The sequence below is a fragment of the Mustelus asterias genome, unplaced genomic scaffold (genome assembly GCF_964213995.1).
Source record: "Mustelus asterias unplaced genomic scaffold, sMusAst1.hap1.1 HAP1_SCAFFOLD_50, whole genome shotgun sequence".
Lineage (NCBI taxonomy): Eukaryota > Metazoa > Chordata > Chondrichthyes > Carcharhiniformes > Triakidae > Mustelus > Mustelus asterias.
Window position 1 is genome coordinate 935070 of NW_027590123.1, and position 17223 is coordinate 952292.

Consider the following 17223-nt stretch of genomic DNA (forward strand, 5'->3'; position numbering starts at 1 on the left):
AAATTGTTTCATGGTCATCAATGCGAGGTTTTATTTATTGAATTCAAATTCCACTACCGACCGTAACCGTCCCCAAAATGGTAGCTGGTCAAGCGATAGTAGCACCAACACCATCTCACGTGCTCTAGGTGAGGCTCGAACTCACAACTTCGGCATGGCCCACGGGCTGTACTGCTGTATAAGTACCGCGCGCTAACCGATTGCGCCACTGGAGTACGGCTTTGGGCTGATTTTTGTCAGATTATTAAAGACTTTTACAGCGTCACCTCCGTTAACAACAGTCATTCGAGGCAACATAGACGGGGAACAAACGCATCAATGATTCTCTCTTCACCAGCTCCACAGTAAGTGAGACAGGGACAAGCAGCAGCATTTTACCCCGCATTCTCCAATCATCCATCCGCTGCCAGCAGAAAAGCGGCGACTGCCGCTTCAATTAGTGGGTTACCGCCCATCCCTGGGACACAAGATTCAACCCCGTTCAAAACTCGCAATACACCTAACACAAGCTCAGCAAAACGTTTACGGATTATATCCCGCGCACTGAACCTTCGAGTATCATTTAAACAGTATCTGAGTGAGTCACAAACAATATTCAAACCAACTTTCCAAAACGTTTCAGTAGTAGATTCCTCCATTTGATTGAAAAGCTGAGCGCTGTGAATCTGGAAATGAACACCATGGGGTTTATGTTACCCAGTGACTATGAGTCCGTCAGGTTTCCAATTCCATTTGAGTTGTATATTGAAGCGAATCTCATTTCAAAATGAGGAGAAAACAATGAAAATATTAACTCTTGGAACAAATCCTGAGGAAAATGGGTCACAATATTTGGATACAGGTACAGCTGTGAATGGTGTTATTGATGATTGAGTGGAAACTATTGGATCCTTGGGCTTCTGGTGGTCAGTTCCCTTCCCTCCCTTTGAATTGCTCCCTGTGATAAGAGACATGGATTCATTTTACCTACACGTTCATAGGAAACAGAGAATAACCAACACACTACAGAAATGCTGCGGGATCAACGTAACCAAAGATACTTGGATAGAATTCTAAACGGTGCGGTCATGCTGCAGTTCTGGAACAGGTTTTGCAGAAAGAGAATTGTGGTTATTGACACCCTAGCTTAGAATATCGTCAGCAGCAGCTGCTGCCTTAGTCTCTGTGGCGCAATCGGTCAGCGCGTTCGGCTGTTAACTGGAAGGTTGGTGATTCGAGACCACCCAGGGACGCTGATTTTACTGTTTTCTCACCATCTGCATTCATAGGCAAACAGTTGCGTGTTGGCAATGGGTCCGTGGTCGTCAATAAAAAATAGCTCTCAAGTGTTGCCAGTTGTACTGTTATCTGTTGTCACCAACATTATTTAATGACTATTGACTTCTGACATATTACATATAATATTATATACATGCTTCCATTGTACCATTAAGCTTAACAATTAGAATGGAAACATGAATTTGTGGCTGAGCATTTGTTCCAATTCCATATCCCTGCTACCATTCATTCCTGAATAGATCATAAACCTATCCAACCCGAACTGAAATGTGTTCAATGATGGAGCATCTACAACCCTCTGGCATAGAGAATTCCCCAAATTCACTATCCTTTAAGTGAAGAAATGTCTGCTCATCGCAGTCCTAAATCATCAGCGCCTTATCCTGAGATTGTACCCCCGTGCTTTAGATTCCCGGACCAGGGAAAATAATGTCTCAGCATCCACCCTATCAAACTCATAGAATGATAGAATCCCTGCAGTTTTTCAATGCAATCTATTCCTTCTCGTTAAAGCTGTTGAGATTTTCCAGATTTTTCTGTTCTTGATTTAGATTCCAGCATCCTCAGATTTTGCTTTTATTTTGTCTGAAATGGGGAGATCCAAACTGAACACACTATTACAGATGTGGTCTCAACACAACCCTGAATAACTGTCGCAAGACTTCAAACACTTCAAATCTTAACTCCGTGCTCATGGCTGGAAGGAGAGTGTGACAGTCGATAATTGGCACTGTGTACGTTCCTGCAATCAGGAACTGGATCAGGAAGATGAGATATCTGTGTCTCTTTATACTGTTATCTCTAAACTCCATCTCCTCTCAATGCCGTGTGTCATACATTCGCTTTCCTTGCTTTCCAGGTGAAGATCGGGTTCACCAACTCTCTGTGTCTGTATCAAGCAGCTAATTGACCCTGGGAAATGAACAACCAGAGGGAACTTGATGAGAGGCAGCGACAGAAACAGGAAGAGAAGCGACAGGATAATGTTTCATAAATGAGTTCTGCCAGTTGCTCTCCGTGGTGAATGTCTGTCGTGTGTTACCTTGTAAGTTTCACAGAAGCCACAGTGATGAGTTTGGTGAGATTTGGAAATTGAAAGTGCCACATGACCAGCTTGCGGTACTATTTCACCTCACGGTCGATTTCATGTTGCAGCTAACAGGATTCGCTGTTTTAATTGGCTGAACAGTCCCTTGGGTTCGATCTAAACATGACAATTTAAAGGAGAAACTTGTTTTTTGTGAATAAAGAGTCTGAAATAAAAATAAAAGGCAGAAGGCTCATGGATAAATCAATCTTTTAAAGAACTTAGGCCAGCTTCCCTGGTGGTCTAGTGGTTAGGATTCGGCGCTCTCACCGCCGCGGCCCGGGTTCGATTCCCGGTCAGGGAAAATAGATATATTGCTGCGTCAACATCCTGCGTTACTTCCAGGTTTGTACCAGTTCTGTGGGAATCAGCAGCAGGTCGGTTTCCTCTTTTGTGTCTGAATTGGAAATGTCACATGTCAAGAACAAAAAAAAGAGAGTAATAGGATACAAAGCGCTCACGATATAGATGGTGATGTCGGCTAAGATCTGGCTGTTGATGGAGTAGATTTTATTGTTTCTACTGACATAAATAGCTCGCAGGTCTGGGTCCAAATCTCGGACTCAGTGACAAGAAGACCTTTAATTGTAACTCTCCGACCTCCAGTGAAGTGGAGGCAGTTTTCACTCAGAAAGCAGTAACTGTGAGATTAACAGCGCGGGATGGAGAAAGACTCAGTTTGAGCGGTGACGCTGCCGGAGGAATGGAGAGCTGGAGTTCACCCAGAAAAGCAGCAAAGTTGCTTCTTCTGTACAAACCTCCTTCTGTACAAACAGTGGCCCCCAACTTGGGGCTGGAAGCCACCGTCCATTAACGCTGATAAGTTAATGATGATCAGCAGAATATCCACAAAATGGTTTATCACAGGTTGGTACTAACACTGCAGTAAAATTAAATGCAGTAGAATAGGACGGCATGGTTTCACAGTGGTTAGCAATGATGCCTCACAGCGCCAGTGGCTCAGGTTAAATTCTCGGGTCACTCTGTGTGGAGTTTGCACGTTCTCCCCGTGTCTGCGTGGGATTCCTCCGTGTGCTCCGGTTTGCTTTCCAAACATGTGTGAGAGACGGCCCGAGTGGGGTGGAGGGAGAGGGGGCAACAAAATGGAAAGTGAGATTTTAAATAAACAATGCAAAACATGGAAATTTAAAAAAAATATATATATATAAAAAGATATAAAGTAATAAAAATAAATAAGTAAGATCAAACGAAATAAAACAAAATAAATGGAAATGGGGAGAAGATGGAGGAAAGGAGATGCTCTGAAGTTGTTGAATTCAGTGTTGAGTCTGGAACGCAGTCAGTGCCGAATCGGGAGATCGGGCGATGTTCCTCCAGTTTGCATTGGAATTCCTCCTGATACCATTGTCTCTGAAACTATGAAATGCTGCACTTACCATAGAGGGAGAGCAGCGGAGGCACACCAGACTGATTCCTGGGATGGCAGGATTGTCGTATGAGGAGAGATTGAGTCGACTGGGCCTGTATTCACTGGAGTTCCGAAGAATGAGAGGGGATCGAATTGAAATGTATAAATTCTGACCGGGCTGGACTGACTGAATACAGGGATGTTGTTTCCTCCAGCTGAGGGGCTGAGGGGGTGGGGAGAGGGGCGGGGGGGGGGGCGGGGGGAGAGAGGCTGGAACAAGGGATCACAGATGGTGAAACTTTGCAATATGTTTAATCTGTAGAAACCTATCCATCTCAGTCTGTGAACGATGACTGAGCCTCCACAGCCCTCTGGGATAGGGAATTCCAAAGATTTACCATCCTGGAAGCACATGGAATTCAGGAAACCTTGGCGAGATGGATCCGAAACTGGTTTAGTAATTGGACACAAAGGGTGGTGTTGGAAGGCTGTTTGAGTGGCTGGAGGCCGGTGTCCAGTGGTGCACCACAAGGCTCCGTGCTGGGGGGCTTATTGTTGTTATACATAAATGAGACAGATGATAATGTGGGGGCAACGATAAGCAAGGTTCCAGATGACACCAAGATTGGTAGGATGGTTAATAGTGAAGAAGGTTGTAGGTTACAGGAAGATATCGCTGGGTTGGTCAGATAGGCAGAGCAGTGGCAGATGGTATTTGACCCTGATAGGTGCGAGGTGATGCACTTTGGAAGCAGTAACAAGGCAAGGGAGTATTTAATGAGTTGCAGGACACTGGGAAGCTCAGAGGAACATATGGATCTTGGGCAATTATTCACAGATCCCTGAAGGCAGCAGAGCAGGTGAATCAAGTGGTAAAGAAGGCAGATGAGACACTTGCTTTTATCAGTCATGGCGCAGAGTAGAAGAGCAAAGAGTTAATGTTGGAGTTGTACAGAGCGTTGGTTAGGCCACAGCTGGAGTACCGTGTGCAGATCTGGTCACCACACCAGAGGAAGGATATGATAGCACTAGAGGGGGTACAGAGGAGGCTCAGCAGCAAGTTGCCTGGGATGGAGTATTTGAGCTCCACGGAGAGACTGGAAAGGTTAGGATTGTTTTCTTTAGAGCAGAGAAGGCTGATTGAGGTGTGTAAGATTATGAGGGGTATGGACAGGGTGAATAGGAAACAGCTGTTCCCCTTGGTTGAGGGGTCAATCATGAGGGGACATAGTTTTAGGGCAAAGGGCAGGAGATTCAGAAGAGAGTTGAGAAAAACATTCACTCAGAGGGTGATGGGAATCAGGAATGTACTGCCTGGGAAGGCAGTGGAGGTCGGAAACCTTACAACCTTCCAAAAGCATTTGGATGAGCACTTGAAACATCACAACATTCAAAGATATGGTACAAGAGATGGAAAATTGGATTAGCACAACTTTAGTGGAAGTTACTGTTGGTGCAGACTCAATGGGTCGAAGGGCCTTTTCTTCACTGTACCACTCTATGACTCTGAGGGAAGAAATTCCTCCTCACAGGAAGCAGAGAGTCGGAATAAATGGGTGCTTGTCTGGTTGGCGGATGGTAACTAGTGGCGTGCCGCAGGGATCGGTACTGGGGCCTCAACTATTTACCTTTTATATAGACGATCTGGAGGAGGGGACAGAGTGTAGGGTAACAAAGTTTGCAGACGACACAAAGATAAGTGGAAAAGTGAATCGTGCGGAGGGCGTAGAAGGTCTGCAGAGAGATTTGGACAGGCTGAGTGAGTGGGCGAGGAACTGGCAGATGGAGTATAACGTTGACAAATGCGAGTTTATTCACTTTGGAGAAAATAATAGCAAATTGGATTATTATCTAAATGGAAAGAAATTACAACATGCTGCTGTGCAAAGGGACCTGGGGGTCCTTGTGCATGAGACGCAAAAACCCAGTCTGCAGGTGCAACAGGTGATCAGGAAGGCAAATGGGATGTTGGCCTATATCGCAAGGGGGATAGAATATAAAAGCAGAGACGTCTTGCTGCATCTGTACAGGGTATTGGTGAGGCCGCAGCTGGAATACTGTGTGCAGTATTGGTCCCCTTATTTGCGGAAGGATATATTGGCCTTGGAGGGAGTGCAGAGAAGGTTCACCAGGTTGATACCAGAGATGAGGGGTGTTGATTATCAGGAGAGACTGAGCAGATTGGGTTTGTACTCGTTGGAATTTAGAAGGCTGAGGGGGGGATCTTATGGAGACCTATAAGATAATGAAGGGGCTGGATAGGGTAGAGGTGGAGAGATTCTTTCCACTTAGAAAGGAAGCTAGAACTAGAGGGCACAGCCTCAAAATAAAGGGGGGTCAGTTTAGGACAGAGTTGAGGAGGAACTTCTTCTCTCAGAGGGTGGTGAATCTCTGGAATTCTCTGCCCACTGAAGTGGTGTAGGCTACCTCGTTGAATATGTTTAAATCACGGATAGATGGATTCCTGATCGGTAAGGGAATTAGGGGTTATGGGGATCAGGCGGGTAAGTGGAACTGATCCACTTCAGATCAGCCATGATCTTATTGAATGGCGGGGCAGGCTCGAGGGGCTAGATGGCCTACTCCTGCTCCTATTTCTTATGTTCTTATCTCAGTCCTAAATGTCCTGCCCCCTTACTCTGTGACTATGCCATGGTTCTAGACACCACCAGCCCCCCCCCGCCCCCCCGCCCCCAGCCGGGGGAAACATTCTTCCTGTATCTACTCAGCTAACGTTTGGGGGTTGGGGAGAGTTATAGAACAAAGAGATCTCGGGGTACAGGTTCATAGCTTCTTGACAGTGGAGTCACAGGGACAGAGTGGTGAAGAAGGCATTCAGCATGCTTGGTTTCATTGGTCAGAACATTGAATACAGGAGTTGGGATGTCTTGTTGAAGTTGTACAAGACATTGTTAAGGCCACGCTTGGAATACTGTGTACAGTTCTGGTCACCCTATTTTAGAATGGATATTATTAAACTAGAAAGAGTGCAAAAAAGATTTACTAGGATGCTACCGGGACATGATGGTTTGGGTTTTAAGGAGAGGTTGTACAGACTGGGACTTTTTTCCCTGTAGCGTAGAAGACTGAGGGGTGATTTTATAGAGGTCTGTAAAATAATGAGGGGCATAGATCAGCTAGATAGTCAATATCTTCTCCCAAAGGTAGGGGAGTCTAAAACTAGAGGGCATAGGTTTAAGGTGAGAGGGGAGAGATACAAAAGGGTCCAGAGGGCAATTCTTTTCACACAGAGGGTGGTGAGTGTCTGGAATGAGCTGCCAGGGGCAGTAGTAGGGGCGGGTACAATTTTATGTTTTAAAAAGCATTTAGACAGTTACATGGGTAAGATTGGTATAGAGGGACATGGGCGAAACACAGGCAATTGTGATTAGCTTAATGGTAAAAACTGGGCGGCATGGACAATTTGGGCCAAAGCGCGTTTCCATGCTGTAAACCTCTATGACTCGACCCTGCTGAGCCCTGTAAGAATTGTCCAAGTTTGAATGAGGTCACCTCTCATGCTTCTCAAGTGCATAAAGTAAAAGTCCATTTTCTTTCCTCAGAGGACAATCCCTCCATCCCAGGAATTAATGCAGTGAAATGTCATTGAAGTCCCTCTCGGACAAGAATATCTTTCCTTAGGTAAGAGGATAAAACTGTCCACAACACTCCGTGTGTGGTTTCACCACCTAATTCAGCCTCTCCCACATCCCCTTGAAGAGTCTACATCCTCCTCACAACTCACACTTCCAAATGCTTTCATGTCATCTGCAAACTCGGAAATATTACATTTGATCCCAAACGTCCAAATCAATGATATGGATTGTGAATAGCTGGGCTCCCGAGTACTGATCCTTGTGATAAGCCGCTGGTCACAGCCTGCCACCCTGAAAATGACCCATTTGTGCCTAAGCTCTGTTTTCTGTCCGTTAACCATTTCTCAATTCATGCCAGTATTATCAGGGTAAATACGTTGCATCACGGGGATAGGGCCTGGGTGGGAATGTTGTCAGCGCAGGCTCGATGGGCTGTATGGCCTCCTTCTGCACTGTAGGGATTCCATGATTCTAATATGTACATACGTCAGTGAAGGTGGCAGGGCACTTTGAGAGAGCAGTAAATGAAGTATATGGTATCCCAGCTTTTATTAATGGAGGGATTGAGGACAAGAGTAAGGAGTTCATATTGAATTTGTATAAGACACTTGTTAGGCCTCATCTGGAGATTGCGCCCAGTTCTGGGCACCGTACTTGAGGAGGGATGTGAAGACATTGGAGAGAGTGCAGAGGAGATTCACAAGAATGATTCCAGGGAATAAGATCCGTAGCCACGAGGGTAGATTGGAGAGGTTGGGACTGTTTTCCTTGGAGAAAAGAAGGCTGAGGGGAGACTTGAGAGAGAGAGATTCAAGATCCTAAGGGGTATCAACAGGTTAAAGAGTGAGAAACTCTTCCCTCTCAAGAGATGGTCATGAACTAGAGGGCACAGATTCTAAATGATGGGGAAATGGATCAGAAGTGAAGTGAGGAAAAGCACTTCATCAAGAGGGTGTTTGGAATCTGGAACAATCTTCCTGAAAGCCTGTTCCAATATTCAATAAGATCCTGGCTGATCTGTGATCTAACTCTCTGTCTCTTAACCCCTTGGACTAAGGAAAATCTATCAACCCCAGATTTAAAATAATAACAAGTGACTGAGCATCAATAGCCATTTGCAGAAGATTGTTTCAAACTAACTCCACACCACATCTGGCAATGTTTCCATTTCGACAATTCTAAACTGAGGCTAACATTCAAATATTCCCAAATCCTGGAGTTCCCAGCCAGCAGAAAAACTTGTTCCTTATCAGCCTCTCCCTTTCCCTCATTATTTTCAATGTTTGATTAAATCAGCCCCCAACTTAAATTCCAGCGGTTAAGAATAATGTTTAATCTGCACTGTTCATCAAATGTTCCCAACACAAATACTGTAATGGGCTAAATACAGAGTAAAATTCCCTCTGCTCTGTCCAAGGAATGTTTCATCACAGATTTTTATTTTGAAGTTTAGGAAAAACAGGAATCAAATTGCTCAGCATCCCAGTGTGGCCTCCTGTTTATTTCAATCAGCCCTTCACATTCAAACATGAAGTTGAAGCTTCGAATACTGTCTGTGGCAGCGTTTGTGGATTCAGTTGTTCTCCTGCTTTTTCACTTGTCTGAAGGATTTGAATTATAGACATTGTTTAATCATTCCTTTCTCTCAGCACATGGAACTTGTGAATCTTCAAGGCAGACAATCTCATGTAATTCACAACAAACTGCATCTTTATTCATCCGTCCATTTCCTATCTCTGAATGGATCACACACATTTCCAGAATGCAGGAAGCTCTCAATGGAAACTGCTTCCAATTATTCCCCAATACAATTGTTCGCACTTTACTGTGAACTACATTCCACTGACATTCCCAAAGCAGCCACAGAAAAGTGACTGGTTATTTTAAACATTGAACCTGAACTATTTGAGCTGATGATTCACTCACATTGTACAGAAATGTTGAGTCTGTTTTGATGAGAGTGATCAGATTAACATTGTAACATGAAGACAGCCTCCGTACTGAGATTAACCACATTTACAACAATTCCGCAATATCAGATCCATTGCTGTGTGTTTTGTGCGAATTCAGCTGTGAAATATCTGGACATTTGGAGCTTCCACTGTTTCTGTCATTTCATCATTTATTAAAGTGCGTTGTTCTATCCCTTTTAAATCTAAGTTGTGTCAGTTTACATTTCCCTGCAGCACTGAAACCTCTCCACCAGTTTTGTCCATGTACAAAATATGAATAACTCTTTGCAATGTGATGTTTCCAGCTACGCTGCTTACAATGCTGACTAATGTTTTGTGTCATCGGCAAACCAGGATGTGTAGCATTCAGTCACATTAAATGGTCAATAAATATGTCAATACTGTGTATATATTTCTCTGTGTGTGTGTCTGTGTGTGTGTGTGTGTCTGTGTCTGTGTGTGTGTGTGTGTCTGTGTGTCTGTGTGTGTGTGTGAGTGTCAGCATGCATGTGTGTCAATGTATTTGAATCTCAAATATGTGCAGTTGGAGGCCATTTGACCCATTGAGCCTGCTCCCCCACTCAAACAGATCATGACAAACACACACACACAGACACACAGACGCACACGCACTCACAGAGATACAGACACACACACACAGACGCACACGCACTCAGAGATACAGACACATACACACACTCATAGACACACACACACAGACAAAGAGAGAGACACACAGACACTCACAGACACACACGCAGAGAGACACAAACACACACTCACAGACACACATGCACAAAGACACAGAGACACACACACAGACACACACTCACTCACAGACACACGCAGAGAAACACAATCACACACACAGAAACACACATTGAAATAGACACTTGCACACACTTAGAAACTGTCTCTCTCTCTCACACACACACACACACACACACACACACACACACACACACACACACACACACACACAGAAATACAAAAACATAAGCGCACCGACACTCTCATTCCTATTTCTGTTTTACTCCTCAATCCCCCAACTAAAAAGTACTGGGATCTGAACTTGAAATGCTGGAACTGATCATGGAGGAATGAGTGGGGCCTAATAGACACTGAGAAGTTAACTTGTGTGTGAATCATAGAATGGTGACAGCACAGGAGGCCATTCAGCCCGTCAAGCCTGGATCGACACACTGCTAGAGCAGTTTCACTATTCCCAATCCTCCACCCTCTCCCCGTAACCCTGTCAATATTTTCCCTTCAGCTTCCCATTCAATTTCCTCTTGATGGAATCTTCTCCCACCTCTGACTCAGGCAGAACACAATGTGGAGATGCCGGCGTTGGACTGGGGTAAACACAGTAAGAAGTTTAACAACACCAGGTTAAAGTCCAACAGGGTTATTTGGTAGCAAAAGCCACACAAGCTTTCGGAGCTCCAAGCCCCTTCTTCCGGTGAGTGGGAATTCTGTTCACAAACAGGGCAGATAAAGACACAGACTCAATTTACATGAATAATGGTTGGAATGTGAATACTTACAGCGAATCAAGGCAGAACATTCCAGATACCAGCAGTCACTACGTTAAAAACATTTCCTCATCACAGATTCATACAGTGCAGAAGAGACCCTTCGGCCCATCGAGTCTGCACCGACACGTGAGGACCACCTAACATACCGACCTCACCCCATTTACCAGCACTTGGCCCATAGCCCTGAATGTGATGATGTGCCAAGTGCTTATCCAGCTACTTTTTAAAGGATGTGAGGCAACTTGCCTCGACCAACCTCCCAGGCAGCGCATTCCAGACTGTCACCACCCTGTGGGTAAAACAGATTTTCCTCACATCCCCCCTAAACCTCCTGCCCCTCACCTTGAACCTATGTCCCCTCGTGACTGACCCTTCAACTAAGGGGAACAGCTGCTCCCGATCCACACTCTTCATGTCTCTCATAATCTTGTCCACCTCAATCAGGTCGCCCCCCCCAGTCTTCTCTGCTCCAATGAATACAACACAAGCCGACTCAACTTCTAATTTTTAATTTTGTTTATTAGTGTCACAAGTAGGCTTGCATTAACACTGTGAAGTTACTGTGAAAATTCCCCAGATGCCACACTCTGGTGTTCGGTTACACTGAGAGAAAATTTACCACGGCCAATGCACCCTAACCAGCACATCATTCACACTGTGGGAGGAAACCGCAGCACCCAGAGGAAAGCCACGCAGACCTCCGGGATCGGCGCAGACATGATGGGCCGAATGGCCTCCTGCTGTTCTGTGATTCGAGAACACCCTTTGTGTGAAGACGTGTTCCTTAATTTCACTTTGAAAGGGTTTCAGAATATTTTTAATATTTCAGACAATGATCCCAGTCCCAGACTCCACAACCAGCAAGAAACATTTCTCTTTCTCTATCCTATCAGTTTCCATTATTCTCCTGACAACGTTGATCAAATTATCCCTGACACTCCAAACTTCCCGGGAATACAACCCTCGTTTGTGTCTCCATAGCTGCGTCTCTGTCACATTTAAAATACTAATGTTACCTCAGCGAGGAGACAACTCTGTCAGAAATATCTCAGTGCTGCGCTCACATCAAATGGCCGCTGGGAAGAAAGGCCAAATGGCTGACTGATATTTGTGGATATTTTTCACAGATTCCCAGGGAGGGAGAGGGAGAGATGGAGAGAGGGACAGAAGACACAGACAGAGAGAGTGAGAAAAAGAAATAAACAGAATTACCTTGGGCCCATTTAGTTTCTATTTTCTCTGCTCTCCTCAACTTCTTGTCTGAACTCCACTTGCCTCCTTCTGCCCTGTAACAATTCTGTGATCCTGTGATGGGATAAACAGACCGAGGGAGGAAATATGAAGGTCCGCAGCATCTTTGAGAGTGGATTAATTGCGGGAATGAGGGATGTGAGCTCCAGGGTGAGGTTGGAGAAACGGGGCTTGTTCCCCTTGAGGGGAGATTTGCTCGAGATGTACAAGATTAGGACAGGTTTCGATAAAGTCGATAAAGGAAAGCTGTTGCCGTGAGCTGATTGGGTTCAGGGATGACAGGGAGACACAATTTAAAGTTTCAGGAGAGACGCAGTGAGGGAATGTGAGGAAAAACATCTTTCACACACACACAGAGCCTGGGAATGTGTTTGGACACACGGCCTATGAGGATGGTGGAAGCGGAGATGATGAGTGAATGACAGGGATGGAGAGGTGACACTAGGAGAGGCAATGGCCTAGTGCTATTATCTCCAGACTATTAATCCAGAAACTCAGCGAATGTTCTGGGGACCTGGGTTTGAATCCCACCAATTGGAATTCAATAAAAATATCTGGAATTAAGAATCTACTGGTGACCATGAAACTATTGTCGATTGTCGGAAAAACCCATCTGGTTCACTAATGTCTTTTAGGGAAGGAACTCTGCCGTCCTTAGGTAGTCTGGGCTACGTGTGACTCCAGAGCCACAGCAATGCGGTTAACTCTCAACTGCCCGCGAAGAGCAACTCGATGCAATAAATTCTGTTCAGCCAGCGATGCCCATGTCCCACAAAAGAATTAAAGAAAACTTCAATCAACTCACTCCTGAACCTTCTAAATCCCAGGGATACAGAATAAATCTCCATCGAAACTGTCCTGTGACAAAATACACCACAGAGTTAGAAACACAGTCAATGCCTCGACTTTCTCAGAAGATGAAGGAAATTGGGCATGTCAGCTATAACTCTCACTAACTCATTCTTTCTGGTTGTATCACAGCTTGGTCTGGCTCCTGTTCTGCCCAAGACCGCAAGGATCTACAAAAGGTCATGAATGTAGCCCAATCCATCACGCAAACCGGCCTCCCATCCACTGACTCTGTCTACACTTCCCGCTGCCTCGGAAAAGCAGCCAGCATAATGAAGGACCTCACCCACCCCGGACATTCTCTCTTCCACCTTCTTCCGTCGGGAAAAAGATACAAACGTCTGAGGTCACGGACCGACCGACTCAAGAACAGCTTCTTCCTGCTGCTGGCAGACTTTTGAATGGACCGACCCTGCATTAAATTGAACTTTCTCTCCACCCGAGCTATGACTGTAACACTACATTCTGCACTCTCTCGCTTCCTTCTCTATGAACAGTATGCTTTGTATGTATAGCGCGCAAGAAACAAGACTTTTCACTGTATACTAATATGATAATAATAAATCAAATCAAAATAATTAATCAAGTCAAAGTATTTACCCTGCTAATCCCCCTAAGACTATGGGGAAAGTTAGCATGGCCAATCCACCGAACCCGCACATCTTTGGGCTGAGAGAAGGAAGAGCGGCACTCGGAGGAAACCCATGCAGATAGTGACCCGAGGCTGGATATGAACTTGTGTCCCTGGTGCTGTGATACAGCAGTGCTAACCACTGGTGCCACCGTGCTGCCCGCTCCTGTTTGGGAGCTTCACCAGGTTGACACCTCATTTTTAAGGGATGCCAGGTTGACCCCGTGGCTTGATGGGAATGGTTGAGTGGGGAATGAATCATTCTCTGTTACCTGCAGTGTCCTGGACATTGAGTGAAACTGACACTCAGACACATAAAACAACAACCTGCATTGATATAGCACCTTGAACAGAAACGTCCTCAGATGCTTCACAGGATCCTGGAGTGAAAAATTAGAAGCCGAGTCACAGGCGAGTTTAGGGACAAAAGAATTGCCCCAAAGCTCTGGTCAAAAAGGGGTTGTTTTTAGGAAATGTCTGAATGGTGGAAAGGGAGGGATGAAGACAGAGTTTTGGGAAGGAATTCCAGAGTTGGAGCCACACAGTTGAACTGCAGACCCCAATGGTGAAAGGATTAAAATGGGGAATGGTCAGGGAGCCAGGATTAAAGGAAAACAGATATCAGAGGATGGTGGGACTGGGGGATATAGGGAGGGCTCATTTACAGAAGACAGTACCAAACTTTAACCACATCTCGTGTGAAGAAGTGCTTCCTAATTTAGCTTTGAAAGAAGTTTAGAAGTTTATTTATTTGTGTCACAAGTCGGCTTACATGAACACGGTAATGAAGTTACTGTGAAAATCCCTTAGTCGCTACACTCCGGCGCCTGTTCGGGTAACACTGAGGGAGAATTTAGCATGGCCAATGCACCCTAAACAGCACGTCTTTCAGACTGAGGGAGGAAACCGGAGCATCCGGAGGAAACCCACGCAGACACAGGGAGAACATGCGGACTCCGCACAGACAGGAATAAATGAATCTTTTTCTAAGCAGCAGGCAGTGACGAGTGGGGTCCCGCAGGGGTCAGTTCTTGGGTCCCAGCTATTCACAAAACACATCAGTGATTTGGATGAGGGAACCAAATGTAATATTCTCAAGTTTGCTGATGAGACGAAACTTGGTGGGAATGTGAGTGATGAGGAGGATGTGAAGAGGCTTCGGGGTGATTTAGACAAGTTGAGTGAGTGGGGAAATACATGGCAGATGCAGAATAATGTGGATAAATGTGACGTTATCCACTTTGGACGGAGGAAGAGAATGGCAGAGTATTAGTTGAATGGTGATAGATTGGGAAATGTTGTACAAAGGGACCTGGGTATCTGAGAACACCAGTCACTGAAAGCAAGCATGCAGCTACAGCAAGCAGTTAGGAAGACCAATGGGATGTTGTCCTTCATTGCAAGAGGGTTCGAGTAGAAGAGCAAGGATGTCTTACTGCAGCTGGACAGAGCCTCGGTGAGACCACACCTGGAGTCTTGTGTACAGTGTTCCTCTCCTTATCTGAGGAAGGATGTACTTGCCACAGAGGGAGAGCAGTGAATGTTCACCAGACTGATTCCTGGGATGGCAGCATTGATGTCTGAGGGGAGATTGGGTCGGCTGGGCCTGTATTCACTGGAATGTAGAAGAGTGAGCGGGGATCTAATTGAAAGGTATAAAATTCTGACAGTGCTGGACAGGCTGGATACAGGGATATTGTTTCCTCCGGCTGGGGGTGTCTGGAACAAGGGGTCACAGTCTCAGGATACGGGGGAGGCCATTTGGGACTGAGATGAGGGGAAACCTCTTCACTCAGAGGGTGGTGAACCTGTGGAATTCTCTCCCACAGAAAGCTGTGGAGACCAAGTCACTGAATATATTTAAGAAGGAAATAGATAGATTTCTAGACTCCAAAGGTGTCGAGGTGTATGGGGAGAGCGCTGGTGTATGGCATTGAGACAGAGGATCGGCCATGATAGTGTTGAATGGTGGGTCAGGCTCGAAGGGCTGAATGGCCTCCTCCTCCTCCTATTTTCTATGTTGATGTGACCGCCCCAAGTCTCTTTGGGCCTCCACTCTTTCCAGCCTTTCCCCATTCATAAAGCAATCTGTTCTATCCTTTTTCAAGTGGGTGACCACACAATTGTCTCCAATGAAATCCATCTTTCACTCTTTGAACCATTCAGTTAAGACATTTTACTTTAGGGCGGCACGGTGGCACAGTGGTTCGTACTGCTGCCTCACAGCGCCAGGGACCTGGGTTCAATTCCAGCCTCGGGTGACTGTGTGGAGTTTGCACATTCTCCCCGTGTCTGCGTGGGTTTCCTCTGGGTGCTCTGGTTACCTTCCACACTCGCAAGATATATAGGTTAGATGGATTAGCAATGGGGTTATGGGGATAGGGCTGGGTGAGGGCCTGGGTAAGATACTCTGTCATCAAGTCTGTGCAGACTCAATGAGCTGAATGGCCTCTTATGCAGTGGAATACCTCTTTGCCATTTGAAGCTTCTGGTTTCCTTCCACACTCCAAAGATGTGCGGGTTAGGTTGATTGGCTGTGCTCAATTGCCCCTTAGTGTTAGGGGGATTCAGGCCTGGGTGGTATTGTTGTCGGGGGCAGGCTTGATGGGCCAAAGGACCTCCTTCTGCACTTTAGGGATTCTATGATGAACGGCATGGTGGCTCTGTGGTTAGCACAGCGCCAGGGACCCAGGTACAATTCCAGCCTCAGCTCGCTGTCAGTGTAGAGTTCTCCCAGTGTCTGTGTGGGTTTCCTCCGGGTGCTCCAGTTTCCTCCCACAGTCCAAACATGTGCGGGTTAGGTGGATTGGCCATGATAAATTGACCCAAGTGTCAGGGGATTAACAGGGTAAATATATGGGGTTACGGGAATAGGGCCTGGGTGGGATTGTGGTCGATGCAGACTCGATGGGCCGAATGGTCTGCCCTTCAGGGATTCTAGGATCTCAAATCATTGATAAATACGATGAAACTGAGACAGACACGGGGGCTTTGCAGCAGCAGAGACAGGATGAGAATCATTGCATCCTGCATGGAGTTTTATTACACAACCAATTTCAGAAAATTCACAACTCTAATTCACAACAGCAAAGTGTGGGATTGCAAACTTGGAATTATTAGCACAGGACTAAAGTTTAAAAGCTAAACACTGACATTCGGAAACAAGAGATGGCCTCACATCTTCAATTCTGTGATTGTCCCCCATCTCCTGCTCTGAATATTACAATATCTCTGCCCCCTTCATGCGTCTGCAGACTTTGAAAGTTACTCAGACATCGGTGAAACTAGTCTTTATCTCGGGGCGTTTCCTGTGAAATATGCGCCTTCTCCAAAGAGACACAATCTAATTGACGCTTTCTGATAGAATCTGAATCTCCTTTCAAACAACCTCCCAACCCCACTGTGCAGGAATGTCACCTTTTGTCACATTCCCCAACACAATTGTTGACATTTTATCAGGTGGGAAAAGTAGATTCAACTGACAGATTCTGAGCCCCAGGTTGAATCTTTAAGATGTAAAACTGAACTGAAAGCCCAGGTCTCTCTGTTCCTGCATCCATTTTAACATTGACCCATTGATTTTAAATTGCTTCTCCTGTATAAAAATATAATCTATCAACCTCAGATTTAAACATTAATAAGCGACTGAGCATCAACTGCGAATTATAGAAG

The 17223-nt window shown here is 45.5% G+C and overlaps 2 non-coding genes across 2 annotated transcripts; both read left to right on the plus strand.

Annotated features, from left to right (window-relative positions):
• Positions 1 to 1158: 1158 nt before the first annotated feature.
• trnan-guu (transfer RNA asparagine (anticodon GUU)) lies at positions 1159 to 1232 on the plus strand. The gene has a single exon. It is a non-coding gene; the product is annotated as a tRNA-Asn (tRNA).
• Positions 1233 to 2597: 1365 nt separating this feature from the next.
• trnae-cuc (transfer RNA glutamic acid (anticodon CUC)) lies at positions 2598 to 2669 on the plus strand. Its single transcript has one exon. It is a non-coding gene; the product is annotated as a tRNA-Glu (tRNA).
• The last annotated feature ends 14554 nt before the right edge of the window (positions 2670 to 17223 follow it).